A 20480-nucleotide genomic window follows, 5' to 3' on the forward strand; every position below is an offset into this window, starting at 1 on the left:
AAACTCCAAATAATTGCCATAATGAACCAGCTCCAGAAATGTAAAGACGGGCTTCCCTCTACTTTCTGTCACTGTTTTTAAATGCCTTTGCATAATTTGCTATAGTTCACTTCAACAAAGGTCGGTTTTCAAAGAAGCACTCGCAGATTGTCACAACACATTTGAAATGGGGAAAGGAGAAGAGGCAATTGGCCCTAATCCTTAGTTTTCTTGGTTGTGCCATAAGGTAGTATCAGTGTCAGCTCCAACACCAGAATAAAGTGTGTTTGGTCCACCACCATGTCTCTGTCTTGACCTAGGCAGGCAAAGCTGGTTGAGGCAGAACTCCTGCAAAGAGGAGCCCACAGCCTGAGCAGCTTTCTCCAAGAGTATGAGTCAGAATCAGCTCGTTAAAGGTGTAGATATTGGGTAGGGAAACCAGGAATCTGCATTTTTACAAAGCCCCCTACGAAGTTCTGATGTTTGAGAGCTACTGTGCTGTGAAGGAGCCCTGGTGGTAGAGTGGTTAGAAGCTTGGCTGCTAACCAAAAGATCGGCAGTTCAAATCCACCAGCTACTCCTTGGAAACCCTATGGGGAAGTTCTACTCTGTCCTGTAGGGTCGCCATGAGTTGGAATCAACTTGACAGCAACAGGTTTGGTTTTGGTTTTTGTGCTATGGAGTGGTTCTCAGCTTTGGCTGTACTTAGAATTGCCTGGATAGATTTTTTAAATGTGTTTGCCTGGAACCCACACTAGGCTAATTAAATAATAACATTTGGGGATAGGGTTCAGGCGTCAGTATATTTTTAATATCCTCTGACGTGATTCTAATGTGCAGCCAGGTTTGAGAACAACCCATATTGGATAAGGCTAAACTATTGCTTTGAATGCTTTCCATAAAAAGAAAAAGAAAAAAAGAAGTATCACTCCTGTAGATATTAAAGTGAATGTGTAATCCATTTTCACTCTTGGCTTTTGGGGCTATATTATGGAGTGGCTTTCCTTGTTAAAGGAGTCCCTGGGTGGTGCAAACAGTTAATGCACTAGGATGCTAAGCAAAAAGTTGGTGGTTTGAGTCCACCCTGAGGCCAACCTCAGAAGAAAGGCCTGGCTTTACTGTCCACTGCGGAAGCTCCCTACAATTGCCATGGCCACTTCTGTTTGTGGGAATATACTCTCATCTCCCTAAAATTCTATTTCAGCTGGGAGAGGCTGACATTTTCACGTAGATTTTTACTCAACATAAAGAGAGAACCTATCAATAGTGTTGCCAGATTTAGCAAATAAAAATATAGGATGTCCAGTTAAATTTGAATTTCAGATATAAAACAAATGATTTTTAAAAAATTCAATGATGTCTCATGTGACATTTAGGACATATTTATATGAAAAATTATTCCTTGCTTATCAGAAATTCAGCTGGGTATCCTGGATTTTATCTGACAACCCTTCCCATAAAGGAAGTACAATCAAGTCAAAATCAGTTAAATATGGCAGGTCCCTGATTCTGCAGTTGATACTGAATCTCCAGGTCTGCAGGCCTGGTTTTACCCTGGGGCTGGCCCCTCAGATAATGAGACCTGAGCCCAAAGAATTAGAACCCCATTGTTGAATCTGTGCTTCAAAGAGGAAACAACCTTATATAGCCCATTAAAATGATCCTTAATCACGTCTTTCTTTTGATGACCAAGGTCAAAACTCAGTCTCAAGCTTCTAGGAACCCCTGGGTTTTCCTACTCACTTTCAATTTCTAATCTGAGGGATGTGTCACATGTTGAGCCAGTTTAACCATAGACCTGTTTCCTGGCTCAGGTGATAAGCTCTGCCCAGCTTTTGAGCCTTCTGGGACTCAGAGAGCTCATTGGTGACAGGTAAAAAGAAGGGCAGCAGTAATATCACATTCAAACCATCTCTCATATCCAGGGCCAGCTTTGTGGGTGTGTGGCCTGTTCCGTCACTCAGGGCCCCATGCTTAGAAGAGCCTCACACTTGGTTTAATGCTCTGCTGTCAACTTTTGAAATTTTAATAATTTATGAACAAGCAGCCCTGCACATTTTCATTTTACAGTGGGCTCTGCAAATTGTGTAGCCGGTCCTGTTCATATTAAAAAAAAAAACATACTCATAATAGACGAAAAGCAGTGGCCTTCTTGTATAGGCAATAATTTACATTCTCTGGAGTGGGTACGGCTCTAGTCTTCTCCCTTGGGTAAGGGTGTTCCTTTGGCAGGGAAGACTCATAACAACTCTTGTGCCTTCCTTCCCACGCCTGCCTTCACGAAGCCTTCCACAGTGCATATCCAGGCATTTTCTCTGGGAGCTTAAATTAGCCTACGTATTTCTTGAAGTGTAGCTGTCTTTTAGGGTGGCATTTAGTTGCTGTCACCATTCATCAATCAGCAATTATGGAGCACCTGGCCCTGAGCAAGGCACCTTTCATCACTCGCCCCATCATCATTATCAATCACCGCGACAGACATATTTAGTGCCCATCTGGGCATGACCCATCGCTGGAAGATGGTGTGTGCTAACCAATATTCTATCAGTGAAAGCAGCCCTGACTCTGAAAGGCAGCCACTGCTGCCTTTGGAATAGAGAGTTCTTCCATATCAAAGAAAGGTGTGCCCATCAGGTGCGAGAGCCACAGGTAATTTTTCTGGCATCCACCCACTATGAGACTAAGGCAGAGATACACACACACACACACACACACACACACACACACACACAAAACCCACAAAAATCCACAGGTATTCATTGGGTTGGCTGAAAATCAAAGCCCCTTGTCCACCTCCTTTGTAGTAATTGTGCTGTAAAATTGTGCAATTGCCTTCTAAATCATTGCTGACGATAGCCGCGTGTGTAACGGCAACATGAGGCTGACCCAGGGAAGCTTCCTGATGGGAACCTGTTCTGGAATAATGTGTGTGAAAGTATTTTGAAAAATATAACGTACAAAAGTAATCTAAACCATTGCTCCTCTTATTTATGGCTGCCAGAGGCAGTGCCGACATTCCCCCCGAAATGCCGGCAAATCCTAATCTAATGTAAGACTCCACACAATCGACAAGATGAAACAGCTCCAGAAAGAAAAGGAGGCCCTTGTGGTTTAAGTATAAGAAAGGACTTAATGGCATGGCTCACGACTCGTGCCCAGGCAGAACGCTGGACCCGATTACATCTCTGGGCCCTCTTTGAGCAGAAACTGTAGGGAAACGGTCCTCCTTACCATCTGAGCAAACTCCATAGTTCTAATTTTGCAAAAATGCGCTGAGTTAGGCTTATGGTGGAAGTCAAACTGTGAAAATGTGCCGACGTGTTTCAAATATTTATTGTTAATAAATCAGCTACTTTTCAGATCTTTTAAGGCCAAACATATTGGCATGAGGCAGAAAATCATTTCTAAGTATATAGAAATACAAGTCAAGGCCAGCTTTCCCTGTAATCTGTTCTGTCCATTTCCCAACAGTGTGTTAGAAATTGATGGCCATGTTGAGGATGTTTTTATATGAAAGAAATAGCACTGCAGGCATCTGAGGTCTCTTGCATCCAGGAGGATACTCTTGAACTAGATTAACTCGAGTGGAATGATTGTCTAGAACCCATCAGGTATTTGGAGCCCTGGTGGTGCAGTGGTTAAGAGCTTGGCTGCCAACCAAGAAGCTGACAGTTGGAATCCACCAGCCACTCCTTGGAAACCCTATGGGGCAGTTCTACTTTGTCCTATAGGGTGACTGAGTCAGAATCGACTCGATGGCGATGGGTTTTCACCAGGTGTTTGGGAGTGTGTGAGGTGCTGTGGGGGACCGTGTGATGGGCAAGAAAAGCCAGTGCCTTCAAGAAATTTGCATTCTAATCGACAGAACACATTTACTACACTATTAGATTATACTAGGATGCAATGTTATTATTATTTTCTAGCATAATCTATATATGATCATATATTATACAAATCCACAGTCTCTTATCCAAAATTTTTGGAACCAGATGGTTTGGATTTAGGGATTTTTTGGATTTTAGAAATACAATATGGTTCATACAGTGGATACCACTACCACCCGCAGTGAGGCCTGGAGTATCACTTTGTATGGTACTCACTGATCTTTCTGCAGTGAAACTCAAAGCTATTCACACTAACTGGAATAAGTAACATCTATAAATAACCCCACAGTAGCTCGACCAGGTTTTGATGCCAAATGAGTTAAACTTTGGGTTTTCAGAATGTTTTGGATTTTAGAAATACAGATAATGGATTGGGAGCTTGTAGTAGAGTATAATATGGTACAATGTAATCTAAAATTATATTGGTGTATACTATAATGGAAGTTCTATAAGTTATTGTTATTCTCCAAATACATAGTGTTATATCCCAAATACCCAGAACAATGCCTGGTACAGAGCAGATATTCAATAAATAGTTGTCAAGTAAATAATAAAAGTAATAATAATAAAAGTCAGCTGTCATTTTATGAGTGTCTATTCTATGCCAAGGAGCCCTGGTGGTGCAGTGGTTAGGCACTCAGCTGCTAACTGAAAGGCTGGTGGGAGAAAGATGTGGAAGTCTGCTTCTGTACAGATTTATAGTCTTGGAAACCCTATGGGGCAGCTCTACTCTGTCCTATAGGGTCACTGTGAGTCGGAATCGACTCCCTGGCAATGGGTTTGGTTTGTTATCTATGCGAAAGTCAAATGTATTAATATTTGTAGGTATTATAATTGCTTAGAAAACTGTGGAGAACTTACAGACCAGATAACAAGTCTAAGGGTTCTATTAAGGAGATGGACGACAGTGTTTAGTACCCTGCCCATATGTTAGCAGTAAACTTAGACAATATAATGACAAAAAATCTCATTCAGAATAGGAAAACAACAATAGTGATGACAGCTACAGGACAGAAGGAAGAAAGGGCAGAGGTGACAGGAAGCTACGTGTTCAAGATTGTTACTGTCAACATAATTTATAATACCAAAAAAAAAAAGATGAAAATCCTAAGCGCTCAATAATATGAGAATGATTAATTGAATAATAGTAAAATTGCAGAGACAATAAAATAAATGCTCACAATATAATATTAAGCAGAAAGTACAAAATATTAAACTATATTCAGTATATATTATATATGCATTATTATTCCAAAATTTTCTTACATTGAGAAAAGTTTCTTTTTTATACTTTCTGCATTTTTCAAATTTTCTACTAAAAGCATGCATGAGTTTTATGATGCAAAAAGATATTAAAAAACATTCAAGGAAAAAAAGTTATTACCAAAGGGATGAGCTTATCTTCCTAGTATTACTTTACTTCCTCTAAAATACATAGTATTTTATGAACTTTTATTGTTGATACATAATTTAAAGATACCATTATTTACTCAAAATAGAATACTCTAGGCTTTAAAATATAGAATAGCGCTTTCTATCCTCTACTTCATTGGTTAAAAATAACTGAAATTCTGTACAAAAGACAATGATTTTTTCCCCCCCTGAAGTCTAGCTATAAGACTTAGATTCAGTTTCTGGAACAGAGGAAATACCAGGATGTACATGAGGACCCTGGAAGGTGAAGCATTCATTTCATTAATTCGTTGAAAAATAAATTACCTCACTCCTTTTTTTTTTTTACTGTACTAATTAACACATGCATTCATACTGATTCTGAACCATGCTATGCATTATTTATTACTATCCATTTGTGGTTTGGTGGTCAATCTAATGGGTATCTTTGTCATACTTTGCATGTGTGTGAAACACTGAAGTTACTCTCATCTGCTCTTTTAATACTTTCTTACAAGAATAGTCAAAATATACTTTTAAAGAATCCAAAAAATATAGACCACAGGTGGACACAAATTTTAATTATGACTTGTAATCAGCATCTATTGTACCATATTCACTTTGGTTACCAGTTGCCATCAAGTAGATTCTGACTTAAGGTGACCCCATGTGTATCAGAGTAGGACTGTGCTCCATAAGGTTTTTGATGGCTGATTTTTCAGAAATAGATTGCCAGGCCTTTCTTCTGAGGCACCTCTGAGTGGACCCCAACCTTTTGGTTAGCAGCTGAGCAAATTAACCTTTTGCACCACTCAGGGACTCTGTAGTAATTGAAATTGACTAATAAAACTAAAATAGAAGTTAGAAATTCCTACTTCTTCCTTTAGTCCTCAGTGACCTCCAATCCAGACAGCAGACTTCAGCATCTCAAAACCAAAACCCAGTTGCTGTCTAGTCAGTTCTGACTCATGGTGACCTCATGTGTGTCAGAGTAGAACCGTGCTCCACAGGGTTTTCAATGGCTGATTTTTCAAATGTAGATTGCCAGGCCTTTCTTCTGAGGTGCCTCTCACTTTAGTAAATATGTAATATTTGCCTATTGGATGTGAACCCCACCAGTGCCTTTCACAAAGCTTAGAATCTAATGGTAGTTCATATGACATATCTGACAAGGGTCTAATCTCTAAAATGCATAGAAAACTTCAACACCTCAACAACAAAAAGACAAACAATCCAATTAAAAAATGAGCAAAGGCTATGAACAAACACTTCACCAAAGAAAACATTCAGTTGGCTAACAAACACATGAAGAAATGCTTTCAGTCATTAGCCATTAGAGAGAAGCAAATCAAAACTATAATGAGATACTATCTCCCCCTGACAATAATGGCAGTAATCAAAATGACAGAAAATAACAAATGTTGGTGAGGTTTTGGGGAGATTAGAACTTTTGTACACTGCTCATGGAAATGTAAAATGGTACAACCACTATGGAAAACAGTATGGCAGTTCCTTAAAAAGCTAGAAATAGAAATACCATATAATCCAGCAATCCCACTCCTAGGTATATACCTTATAGAAATAAGAGCCGTGACACAGACAGACATATGCACACCCGTGTTCATTACAGCATTATTCACAATAGCATAAAGATGGAAACAACTTAAGTTCCCATCAATGGATCAGTGGATAAACAAACTGTGGTACATACGTACCATGGAATACTATGCAATGGTAAAGAATAATGATGAATCTGTGAAACGTCTCACAACATGGATGAATTTGGTGGACATTATGCTGAGTGAAATAAGTCAATCACAAAAGGACAAATATTACATGAGACCACTATTATAAAAAAACTAGAAAAGGTTTACACACAGAAGAAAAAAAAAATTATTTGATGGTTACCAGGGATGGGAGAGGCAGAGAGGAAAAATTACTAACTAGATAGAAGATACGTGTTAATACTGGTGGAGGGAAAGGCAATATACAATATGGAGGAAGTCAACACAACACGACCAAGGCAAAGGAAGATACTGAGAGGAACACAAGAATAAAGGGCAAGTACAGTAATTACTATAACATAGTCAATCCTGCAACAATAGTATCAACAAATAATAATCTAGAATGGATACACAGATAGATAGGTATGCTAAAGAGGTGTGGGAGAGTGTAAGGGAGTGCACCCACCTGCAGATATAAATTTGGTTGTGGATATTTCTACATACATAATTGTAGGTGCTGCGTGTATATTAATATGGACAATAGACCACACAAGAGCACCGTTATGGAAACTTCTTAGACATAACCAGACAGCTTGAGGGATGAAATTCCTAGGCTAGGAGGCAAAGGACCATACAAGGGGGACATCCACGTTAATAGGTGCAACATAGTTCGTAAAGACAATGTTCAGCATCCTACTTTGGTGAGTAGTGTCTGGGGTTTTAAAAGTTTGCGAGGAGCGGCCCTAAGATACAACTATTGGTCTCTTTCCGTCTGGAGCAAAGGAGAATGAAGAAAACCAAAAACTCAAGGGAGCAATTAGTCCAAAGGACTAATGGACCACATGAACCACAGCCTAAACAACCCCAAGACCAGAACTAGATGGTGCCCAGCTACCACTACTGACTGCTTTGACTGGAATCACAACAGAGGGTCCCAGAGAGAGTGGGAGAAAAACGTAGAACAAAAAATCAAATTCACCAAAAAGACCAGACCTACTGGTCTGACAGAGTCTGAAAGAACCCCTGAGATTATGGTCTTAAAACACCCTTTTGACCTGGAACTGAAGCCATTACCGGAGACGACCTTTCAGCCAAACAATAGACAGGCCCATAAAATAAACAATAAACATGCGAGAGGAACGGGTACCTTAGAACAATCAGTTATACGAGATCAAAAGGACATTTACCCAAAAGCAGAGATGAGAAGGCAGGAAGGGGTAGAAAATCCAGAGGAAAGGAAATGGGGAACCCAGGGTAGAAATGAGGGGAGTGCTGACACATTGAGGGGAATGCAGCTAATGTCATGGAACACTTGATGTACAAACTATGGAATGAGGAACTAATTTGCTCTGTAAACTTTCACCTAAAGCACAATAAAAAAAAAACGAAGAAGAAGAATCTAATGTTTGTTTGTTAAATGTTTGTGGACTAGGTGGAAAACAGAACAAAAAGCCAGAGACTTCAGACTCTTGGCCCACAGTTTCCTCTTGCTGTGAAATGTTGTCACCCCACAGGGTCTTGCCACATTTCCATCCTCATGTGAAGGCTGGCAGACCCCCGGTTCGCTGCGGCCCCTGTGGAGGCACAGCTGTGACAGTTTCCCTCACTTGGTCAGCACCTCCTATTTATGGAGTGTTTGCTCCTGTGCTGAATTTGGCAAGGGTTCCTTTTCATGATGTGGAGCTGATCCCTGAGCCTCTAGCAGACACGAAGCAAACTGCTTGTTCTGAACGGCCAAGCCCTGGCATGCCTGTGGGTTTTCTCCGCTTTGCTGCCTGAGAGTTATGCTTTGCCATTCTCCCTAATCCCTGCAAACCGGCGGGTGCAAGGCTTCCGGCACATCAAGTGCGTCTGCAAAATGCAGACAAATTGCTGCTGTTTATTAGAGGTATGCATGGAGGACTTTGGGAGCTCTGAAACCAGAGGGTTTTGGGTTTCTTGGTTACTTTGTCTCAAGCTCAACTTTCAGAAATGTGATGTTAGTAAGTGGTGCGTTTCATTGCCAACATCCCTCCCTCTCTCCTCCCTCCCCTCTTTTCTTTCTCCCTTCCTTCCAAAAGGTCTTAGAATTAAAATAAGATGTCTTTGTTGATTACTCTCACTGATTAGCAAAGGTACCCAACCCATTCTTGTTATGTTTAGTTCTTTTCCAGGGACACACCCTGCCTCAGTCACTGTCTCCTGTGGACAGACATACCCTTGACCTTGTCATTACCAATCTCTGCATCATTGCCAAGAATGCCTCGCTTTGGCAGCCTTGTCCTATCTTTTCAGCTCACTCTGGTATCCTGACACCAACAATCCTTGACCTTCCCACCCCACCCCCGCCCCTGCTATTTCTCAACTTGCTCATGTCCCCAATCTGCCCAGGTTTGATTCTGTGGTCACATGTTATAATCGCTCCCTTGCACACACTGCCAGCATCCTTGTCCCTCTGTTGGCAAAACAATAACCCTGGTTCACTCCAGCACCCATCTATGGTGGTATGCCAGTGTTTTCACCACCCCTTCTCTCTTAAAGAAAGTCTTTGTACCTTCCTTTTCTCCTCATACCTCTACCTCTTCCTCCCATTAATTCACTCTTAGCTCCCCACCTTGCTTTCCGTAATCCTGAAAAGTTGTCAGAAGAAGATATCACCTTCAGACTCCCACTACCATGTCCCACCTGCATGCATGAGTTACCTCTGCTTTGCCTCCCCTCCTGATATGTTGTTTCTTCTGGAGGGCAGTCCCTCCACCAGTGCACCCGTAGGAGGTCATTTCTCCAGCAATTACTCCTCTCTCCCCTACGTTGTCACATTTTCCTCTCTCCTGGAGTGTTCCCATCAGCTTACAAATATGCTGCCTTTCTCCTACTTTGAGAAACAAACTACTTTAAGCCTCATGCACCACTATAGTTGTTTTAGCTGCTGTCAAGTTAGCCCCCGACTCATAGTGACGCCACGTACAAGAGAACGAAGCACTGCCCAGTCCTGCTCCACTCCCATGACTGGTTGTGGATCAGACTGTTGTGATCCATAGGGTTTTCACTGGCCAATTTTTGGAAGTAGATTGTTTGGCCTTTCTTCCTAGTCTTAGTCTGGAAACTCCACTGAAACCTGTCCAGCATTGTGGCAACATGCAAGCCTCCCATGACAGACAGGTGATGGCTATCCATGAGAAGCATTGCATAGGAATAGAACCCTGGTCTCCCACATGGAGGGTGAGACTTCTACCACTGACCCACCACTGACCCCCACAAACCACCGTCACCATCTATGGCTCCTTTCTCCTTTACCTCCTATAGCAATCTCTTGGGAAGTGTTGTTCTTTCTCCCTACAATACCTCTCCTCCCCGTCTCTCTTTAGTTCACTCCGATCAGGCTCTCTCTCCGGTTGCTGCACCGGAACTGCCCTTGCAAGGTCTCCACGTTACCAAGTCCTGTGGTCACTCATGGTTCTTATCTTATCTGGCCTGTCAGAAGTATCTGGCACAGCTGCTCGAGTTTTCCTTTGATACTTTCTCCATTTGACCTCCAGGACGCCCCATTCTCCTGGTTTCCTCTCATCTCAGTGGCCACGCCTTCTCTTCTACCAACTATAATTGTTGCCAAGCCCAGAACTCAGTGTCTGAGCCCCTGTTCTCTCTAGCGACACTCCCCCTTCTGGTAATTTTATCCAGTTTCACGACTTTTTAAAATGCTGATATTGCCTAAATTTTTATCTCCAGCCAAGACCTCTCCCGAACTCCTGACTTAGATATCCAACTGCCTGCTCAGCAGCTTCATCTGAGTGCCTAGTAGGCACCTTACACTCGCCAGTTGCCATCAAGTCAACTTTAAATCATGGCAACCCCATGTGTGTCAGAGAAGAGCTGCACTCCATAGTTTTCAATGGTTTATTTTTTGGGAATGGATTGCCAGGTTTTTCATCCAATGCACCTTGGGGTGGACTCAAACCTCCAACCTTTCAGTTAGCAGCCAAGTGCATTAACCCTTTGCACCACCCAGGGATTCCACTTTACACTTACCATGTTCTCTCTCGTAGTCTGACCCATCTTAATAAACAGATATTTAAGCCAACCTCTATGAGCCACCAGGACTCCTCGCTTTTGCTCACACTCCTTGTCCAAGCCTTTATCAAACCATGTTAGCTATACCTTTAAAATATATCTAGAGTCCAACTGCTTCACTCCACCTCACAGCTACTAACCTGGTTTAAGCTGCTTGCTCTCCTAGATTATCTGGCCACGCTGGCCACTTGCTGTTCATAGCCCATCCGCAGGAAATTCTCCCCCCATGGCCTTTGTACATGCTATTCCTTCTTCCTGGAACGTCCTTCTTCTCTCCTTTAGGTGTTTGTTCAAATATCACCTTCTCTGCGAAGCCTTCCTTGACCATGTTTTTCGAATTGCCGTCATTACCTCTGCTTGACCTTCCCTATCACTTTTGCTTAACTTCCCTCCAGAGCACTTAGCCCTCCCGGATAGGCTGTGTGTTTCCTTTTGGTTGTGGTTGTTGTCTATCATCTGCTCCTCCCACAAAATGCATCGATGGCAGGCATGTTTGTTCATTTTGTTCACTTGCCTCAAAATATTTTATCATCATAACCATTTGTTGAATAAATGAGTGAAAGAATGAATGTCCCAGGTTGAGGCTGGGACATAGCAAGTCCATGGCTATGTGATAAGAAGCATTCCACTAAAATTGGAAAATGTTAGTGGCCCAGCTATTTCTACATGTGCAGATTATATTGAGCCCCATAGATAGAACATTGAAGCAATAAGCAGAATTATTTCTCCTTTGTCTAGAAATTTGATGACACAACCAATGTGAGTGACTCTGGAATCCCTCCTGATCCCCTGTTTTCATTTCCAACTAGTCTTGCATGCCATTACTTGTCTTAAGCACAGGAAAAGACAAATCTTAGTCTGGGTGCTGTGCATGTGTTGGGATGCAGCTATGTTCCATGTGAAAGGTCCTTGACTGTCCAACAGCAGTGGACTCAACCCGTCACCCTCCTGATGCAAGTCTTGCCTTTCTGCAGATTGTTCTCCCAGTGACCGCCAGGGCTATCTTCAGAAAACTCATGTTTACATTTTTCAGAGGGCCAGCTGTGTTTTTAAGACACAGTGTGTGAACTCCATCTTAGCTCTGGATGGCCTAATAAAATCAGCTCTGAGCCTAAAGGAAGATCCTTGGCCAAAGTTGTTGATTCATCTCAGGATTTCACCTTCTCTTTAGTCCCACCAGGATCCATCTGAGCTTCCAGGGCTTGGGCTCTGGCTTTGATCTCTTCCTCTCCCTTCCTACCCACCCATAGCGCTGTTTCCCAGACCACAGGTCACCTTGCAGATCGTCTGGTGGGACATACATGCCCGTGAGATCTCCTCTCTCCCTGGGCACATGATTTCAGTGAAGGTCGGGCCTTTGCTCTGTGAGAGCATTGGAGCCCCACCTCGTCTGCAGACTGGCACCACTACCTGGTAGCACTCACTAGAACCCCCAGTTCCTTAGGCTAAATTTGGGGGAAAGCTAAACTTTGATGAACTTCTGCAAGAACAGCTAGGAGACTGAGTTCCAGACCCACTACTAGAGTCAATGCAAAGGCTTTATGAAGACCTTTGACCCTGAACACCCAGTTTTCTGGAAGTTTATGAAAGACCACGAGTGTCTCAATGGAGACTGTTATGGACTGAATTGTGCCCCCTAGTAATATGTGTTGGAATCCTAAAACCTGTACCTGTGGATGTAATCCCATTTGGGAATAAGGTTTCTTTGTCATGTTAATGAGAACATATCAGTGTAGGGTGTGTCCTAAATCTAATCACTTTTGAGATATAAAAAGAGCAGATTAGGCACAGAAGCAAGCAAGGACAGATGGGGGAAGATAGATGCCACACAAAGATAGCTGAGAAACTGAGGAACAGAGGCTGAAAAGACATAAGGATCTTCCCTCATAGCCAACAGAGAGAGAAAGCTTTCCCCTAGAGCCAGTGCCCTGAATTTGGACTTGTAACCTCCTAACTATGAGGGTCAGCGAAAAAGAGGAAGATCCTCAATGAGATGGATTGAAACAGTGACTGCAACAGTGGGCTCAAGCATAACAATAACTGTGAGGATGGCACAGGACTGGGCAGTGTTTTGTTCTGTTGTACACAGGGTCACTGTGAGTCGCAACTGGCTCGATGGCACCTAACAACAACTCTGAGAAACTAAATTTCTGTTCGTTAAAGCCACCCACTTATGGTATTTCTGTTATAGTAGCAGTAGATAACTAACACATAAGGGACCCAGGGTTATGAGAGAGGTATCTGCCTGGATGACCCCTAATCCAGCCTTTCTGACCAATTTTTAGCATCTAAAGAGCAAGAACTCCTCACTCATTTTGCTCCATTTACTGCCTGTGTGACCTCAAGCTTACCGAGTCCCTCTGCGACTTGGTTCCTTCCTTAGAAATGGGGGTCACAATGCCTACTTGATGGTGTGGTGGTGAGAATCTAATAACAGATGTCTGGCACATAGTAAGAAATCTGTAAATGCTAGTTCTTCCTACAATATTGTACACAGTTGGTTTTCAATCTGAACATGTTGATGAATTTATCACTGGGTCTACAATGGATGAGCAGTTATTATACCTGGGGTACTCAGGAAGGCTTCTGAAATAGGTAAGGCATGGCACCTATACCCCTGCCCCTCTCTCTGCCAGTGCAGTATTCCACCAATTCTCAAGAGGTCCCCTGGGCTGCAGGCCTTTCTTGCCCTCACTTTCCTTCACTTCAAGGTGGCTGTCCTTTTTCCTTCATTCCCAGCACCCTACTGATAGTTTGGCCAGCTGCTCAAACAGTGCTTGGTCTTAATGTCCATGATGGTTTGACATGTTATCTTTGTCATAGACAGTTGTATTTTCCCTGGAGATTTTGGAAGGCAGAGCTATAGAGCTCAAAGCCATGGTCTCTAATGGTGGGCCACAGGCAGCCTGGCCCTTCCCTGAGTTGTGCAGCCTCAGGGGCTCCATTCAGGCTGTAGTGCAATGCCACGGCCCTGTGCCCACGGGTGGAGGCTCTATGCTGTGTACTGTGTAAAGATAAGAAGTTGAAACACCCATAGCTTCTCCTCGAAGAGTTTATAATCTAGTTGAGGACATAGATAAGCAAACAGACAATTATAATGTGTGGCTATAATTGAGGTCTGCAAAGGGCTTCATGCGAGCAGAGAGGAGAAACTTTTAGTCCAGTCTGAAGTGGTCAGGGAAAGTATTTTGAAGGAAGTGACCCTTGAGTAATAAAGGATAAATAGAAAAAACTGGGAAAAGGATTGGCACTGGCAAAGACACAGAGGCAGACACAGCATAATATGAGCATAGAGCTACTAATCCTTGTTGCAGTTGCCAAGGTATAAGATGGGAGGCAGGGAATTGGAAGAGAAGAGTTTGGGAAGGAAGTTGGTGCAAGACTTAGATGAGGGGTTTGGGCTCCAGGTCTACAGCAGTGATGTGGGACCATTGCTCCACTTCCAGTAGAGGTAGAGGGAGGGAGAGGACCTGAGTGACATTTTAGAAGTTTCTCTCCAGCTGCTGCATGGAGGGTGGGCAGGAGGAGGGCAAGAGGGGAGCAAGAGGGGAGCAAGAGGAGACCACTGCAGCAGCTGTCATGAGAGCTGGAGAGGCCTGAGCCAGAGCGGTGGCCACTGCCTTTTCAGCCAGCATTAGCCCAGCTATAGATGGGTTTATTATTTAAAGTAAAATAATGGACTCTATGTTTAGAAAGATATCATAGATTGCTCCCACATTCAGAATAAGTCAGAGAATTTTTGTAAAGGGAGTGGAACGAGGAAGGGGAAAACTGACCTCCTAATATTCCTCCTAATCACGTTTCTCAATGTTTCTGGGTAATTGGTTTGAGTCCTTGGTCCTTTTCTGCCCCACCTGACATGTCTGAAGGGGGACTGAATAAAATAGTTACTGTTAGAAGCTATAAAGGGCTACAGAATGCTAAAGGCAAGACTGTTACTTGTTTCTGTCCATTACAGGAAGGGAAACCAAAAACCAAACCAAATCCATTGCTGTGGAGTCAGTTCCGACTCATGGTGACCCCATGTGTTACAGAGTAGAAGTGTTCCATAGGGTTTTCTTGGCTATAATTGTTATGGAAGCAGATTGCCAGGCCTTTCTTCCATGGCACTGCCAGGTGGGTTTAAACTACCAAGCCTTCCTGAAAGAGGTTCTTATAATATTGTGGATTGAACAAACACAAAGAGGCATAGTAAACTCTAGAGGGAGAAATGTCCTGTTTCATAAAATTTCCAGCTTCATCTCTAAGAATTTATTCTTGCTGATTTCCAAATATGAGAGCACTTGAATGTGTAGAGCCAAGCTTTCGAGCTCAAGGGTTCTTACTTAACAGTAATTCAGTTGGTTGGGTTAACAGAACCCTGCCACAGACCCTTACTATTTTCTCATATTATAGTCATTTCAAAAATGATCGGAAGAATTGGCCCTCATCAGCAGATCTCTCATCTTCTTCTTCATCTGGTCAATAGAATATGATTTCCCCCAAGCAAAATCTATATTTATAAGTCGTTTAAAAAGAAACAACTGGAAATTTCACTGTAAATGGAGAATTTTTTAATTTTGTTTCCTTCTTACAGTCAGTTCATTCTTCATGATTCTTTATTTTCCCCGCCAGTGTCTTTCACCCTGGTGTTTTAAGGAAGGAGTGTTTTATGGTCAAGTCTTCACAACATGGAGACCTACAACTTGTAGGCTCCAAGCAACTAGAAAGAGCGGGCTTAGATGATATATATTAAAAAGAATAAATCATTTCCAGCTTTCCATGGCATTTTATTTTCTCTGGATCCTTACCTCCTCCTGACTCATGTACCTGGGCTGATTAATGCTCTATCTGTCCTGTTACACTTTAATCCCGGGCCTGTGTTTCATTTGCCTGCCCATAGCGATAGCCAGTAAATTAATCAGGCAGCCACACAGGCCTTGCCATGCAGGCTGCTGCCAGCATCAAACTGCCCATCAAAAAGCAGGCATCTTGGAGCCTCCATTTATCAAGTACCCTCAGCACTCACAGCGTTCCCAGCAATTGGAGCTGCAAATGCTCATTTCCTCCTAGGCCTGGGCTGAGAAAAGGAGAGAAAGCTAATGAAAGCATTCAAGGGATCCTCCTGAATCAGCAAGCCCCTTAACGGCACAACAGACACAAACGGGCAGCTGTGGCTCCTTGGGATTCAAAACAACAACAATAGAGCTAGTTAAATATTTGAATAGCTAAAGTATGTGTCTATTCATTCCCATGGAAATTGCTAAAATAGTCTGTCCTCCCAGCTCCAGAGGAGTCAGAGTCATTGAAATCCAAAAGACTTTCATCCTGTCAAACAGCCTTTGAAGAGAAGGACATTTACATCTCCATAACAGGCCAATTCAGCATTAGTGGTGATCAAACTTTGGTGCAGGGAAGGACTCCAGAATATGGTACCCATTCATTCCTGCCTCTGTGATGCAGTACTGACTATTGAACAAGAGTCCAGTTCAACATTAACCCATTGCCGTGGAGCTGATTCTGACTCATGCGGACCCCATGTGTGTCACAGTGGAACTGTGCTCCACAAGGTTTCCAATGGCTGATTTTTCAAGATTAGTGGCAATAAAACTTTGGTGCACAGAAGGATTCTAGAATACGTTACCCATACATTCCTGCCTCTGGTGATGCCGGACTGACTATTGAATATTAGACCCTATGGCCCCATCCTGGAGTTAGTTTCACATCTTTCCATTAAAAATGGTTTGACCAATAATGAGGATTTACTGTTTCCTGTAAATAGATTATCAAGGAGTAAACACCAAGCTTCGAATGTGGCTCCATCCAAGGCCCAAACAATGTGACCATATCCATCTTTTGGCTCTCTTCTACTGGGCTAGCTCAACTTGGAACAAGCTTTTCTCTCATGATCACATGAGGAAGAACTTCTATCTACTCCTGATACTACATCCTTCCAGGTGTCCATCCAGCAGGAAAAAAGAGCATCAACGTTGGTACAAAAATCCTAGGCTTTGTTTTGATCAGATCAACTTTAATGACATACCCATTCTTGAACTGTCCATAGTGGGCATTTATTTAGGACTGAGCTATGAGTTCCACCTTGAATTACATTGACTGTCCAGGGGTGGGGTGGGTAACCAAATGGAAAACGTTATCTCTACAGGAGGAGGAAGTAGACACTGGGTGGCACAGAAACAACAACTACAACCAAACACAAAACCACAAAAGTAAACCAATAATCCCCAGCTTTGCATCTCTAATTAATCCTGTTTAGTTCTTGTTAGTTGCCGTTGAGTTAACTCCAACTCATAGTGACCCCATGTGTGTCAGAGTAGAATTGCTCCATAGGTTTTCAAGACTGTGACCTTTTGGAAGCAGGGGGGCCAAGACTGCAAAGTAGTCAGACTCTTCTGGTGGACCCTCTTACAACAAAGACCCAAAAAAACAAGTGAATCAATTATATATGACAATTTAAGAGCCCTGAACATCAAAGGCAAAGTTGAGGAACCAGACTGAGTGGGAGGGGGAGGGAGAGATGGTTAAGAAGCAGCGAGGAGTTGCCAGACCTGACCCGGCGAGAGCTTGAGCCCTTAAGGCCTGATCAGCTTGGGGTTTAGCAGTGAGGCAGGCAAGCATTGGTGCTTGGGAGCTGTATTCTGCACCGGGAGAGCCTGAGAGGCAGAAAGTTTACTTGACCACCCAGAACCAGTGAGAAGCAGCCCTCAACTGGCGAAAGATAAGTAATTGTGTCAGGCCTACAGTGCGGATCAAAAACAACCCCCTTAGGGAAAAACCTCTCTCGCATTCACCTCCCAGCTCCCTGCTCTGCACTGTGTTCCTGACCTGCTTCTACAACTGCTGAGTCCCCTGGGCTGGAAGTAGGATCTGTCACAAGCCCTGAGCCATTCTCCCGGCCTTGGAGAGTGAACAAATTAACAAACAGGGGAAAAAAAACCCCGCTGGCTCCACTAAGCCAGGAACTCAAGAGAAGCACAGCTCCTTTGCCTAGGAGCAGGCATAAGGGATCCACGGAGTTTGAGTGGCTTTCACCGCATACACTTGTGCGGGCCATTTTAACTGCGTAGGCCCTCGTTACCGCGGTACAACAGGGTATATACCTGAAGTCTAACTTCAACTGTTTCAGCTGTGAAGTGGCAGGTTTGTGACATTTGACACTGCTCTACCCGTTAAGCAGGGTCTTCACCTACCCACATCAAAGACCTGAGGACAGGTGGCTCCACCCATGCCACCTAGCCACCTGTGATAGGGGACCAGGAGTAAGAGGTGCCCCCCAGTCCTTACAGCCAACAGCATTGGGTGCTCAAAGTCTGGCTGCAAAACCCAACCACCTATGCACTCTAGGGAACAGGGACATGTCTTCCTGGACACTTGGGGGTGGCCGTCAGCCCCCTGCCTTGCTCAGAGTTTGTCCCCCTGCTGCAGCCAGATGCCTGTGCATACACTGATCACCCATGCCTGTCTAGGACTGTAGGTGAGAGCCTGCACCACACATTTGGTGGCTATCTACCTGGGCACCTGAGCTGAATCAATACAGGAGTAGTGGGTGGACTCCTGAGCTCCAATACCTAGTAACAGGTCTAACCACCTGGTGACAGGACATTAAAGCCTCAGAGGTGCCAATAGTCAAACTAGCTCAGACGAGTAGCCTATTTGGGGATATGAAAACAAAACAAGAAGCTAGGACACAGTAAGCAAACATAAAATAAATAAATATAATAACTTACTGATGGCTCGGAGATAGTCAATATCAAATCACATAAAGAGGCAGTCCATGATGGCTTCAGCAAGCTCCCACAATAAAGAATCTACAAATTTTCCAAAGAGCAAAATAACTTGGAATTACTGGAGGCAGAACACAAAAGATTAATATACAGAACTCTTCAAGAGATTAGGAAGGAAATTAAGCAAAACTTGGAACATGAAATAAAGGAAATTAAAAAGATTAGAGAAGAGCATAATGACAAATTTAATAGGCTTCAAAAATCCATAGAGAGACAGCAATCAGAATCCAGAAGATTAACAATAAAATGTCAGAATTAGACAACCCAATAGAAACTCATAGGAGAAGAACTGTGGCAATGGAAGTCAGAATTAGTGAGACTGAAGATAAAGCCCTTGATACCAACTTATTTAAGGAAAAATCAGATAAAAAGATTTAAAAAAATGAAGAAACCCTAAGAATTATGTGGGATTCTATCAAGAGAAATAACCTATGAGTGATTGGAGTACCAGAAAGGGCGGGATAACAGAAAATACAGAGAGAATTGGTGAAGATTTGTTGGCAGAAAACTTCCCTGATATCATGAAAGATGAGAAGATATCTATCCAAGAGGCTCATCGAACCCCACATAAGGCAGATCCCAAAAGAAAGTCACCAATACATATTATAACCAAACTTGCCAAAACCAAAGATAAAGAGAGAATTTTAAGAGCAGCTAGGGATAAACAAAAAGTCATCTACAAAGGAGAGTCAATAAGACTAAGCTCGGACTACTCAGCAGAAACCACACAGGCAAGAAGGCAAAGGGATGACATATGTAAATCCTTGAAGGAAAAAAATTGCCAGCTAAGAATTATATATCCACCAAAACTGTCTCTTAAATATAATGGTGAAATTAGGGCATTTCCAGATAAACAGAAGTTTAGGGAGTTTTCAAAAACCAAACCAAAATTACAAGAAATACTAAAGGGAGTCCTCCAATTAGAAAATCAATAACATCAGATAACAAGCAAAGACTAGAACAGATGACAGACAAGCAGATATCAAGCCACAAAAATAAACCAAAGCTAAAACACTAAAGACAGGGAAACAAATGTCAATTATGTAAAAGATGACAAGATTAAAACAAAAAAGAGGGACTTAAAAAATGTAGACATAGATTTTTCATATGGAGAAGAAGTTGAAGAAATAAAATACTGGCATAAACTTAGAAAAATATGGGTAAATATTAAGGTAACCCTAAAGGAAACTAACAATCCTACAAGTCAAAATAAAAAACTAGAGAAACATAAAGACTCAGCAAATACAAAATCAACAACAATGAAAAAAAGGAAAACACATAAAGAAAAATGAGTCAGCACAGAAAATTAAGTGGGACAAAGACACTGTCAACAACACACAAAAAAAGACATCAAAATGACAGCACTAAAGTCATACCTATCAATAATTATGCTGACTGTAAGTGGACTAAATACACCAATAAAGAGACAGAGAGTGGCAGACTGGATAAAAAAACACAATCCTTCTATATGCTGCCTTCAAGAGACTCACCTTAGACTTAAAGACAAAAACAAACTAAAACTCAAAGGATGGAAAAAAATATATCAAGCAAACAACACTCATAGAAGAGCAGGACTGGCAATATTAATCTCTGACAAAATAGACTTTAAAGTAAAATCCACCACAAAGGATAAGGAAGGACACTATATAATTATTAAAGGGTCAATACAC

General features: G+C 42.4%; 1 protein-coding gene and 1 long non-coding RNA gene across 4 annotated transcripts in view; one reads left to right on the top strand and one right to left on the bottom strand.

The window, feature by feature from the left end:
- Positions 1-11368, bottom strand: part of LOC111821411 (uncharacterized) — a 30190-nt gene extending 18822 nt beyond the window's left edge. The window contains exon 1 of the long non-coding RNA XR_002824840.1: positions 11170-11368. This is a non-coding gene — a long non-coding RNA (uncharacterized LOC111821411). The remainder of the gene's footprint in view (positions 1-11169) is intronic.
- Positions 1-20480, top strand: part of NTRK2 (neurotrophic receptor tyrosine kinase 2) — a 437432-nt gene that overhangs the window by 188344 nt on the left and 228608 nt on the right. The window lies entirely within an intron of this gene.

This window comes from Trichechus manatus, unplaced genomic scaffold (assembly GCF_000243295.1).
Source record: "Trichechus manatus latirostris isolate Lorelei unplaced genomic scaffold, TriManLat1.0 scaffold00082, whole genome shotgun sequence".
NCBI classification, from domain to species: domain Eukaryota; kingdom Metazoa; phylum Chordata; class Mammalia; order Sirenia; family Trichechidae; genus Trichechus; species Trichechus manatus.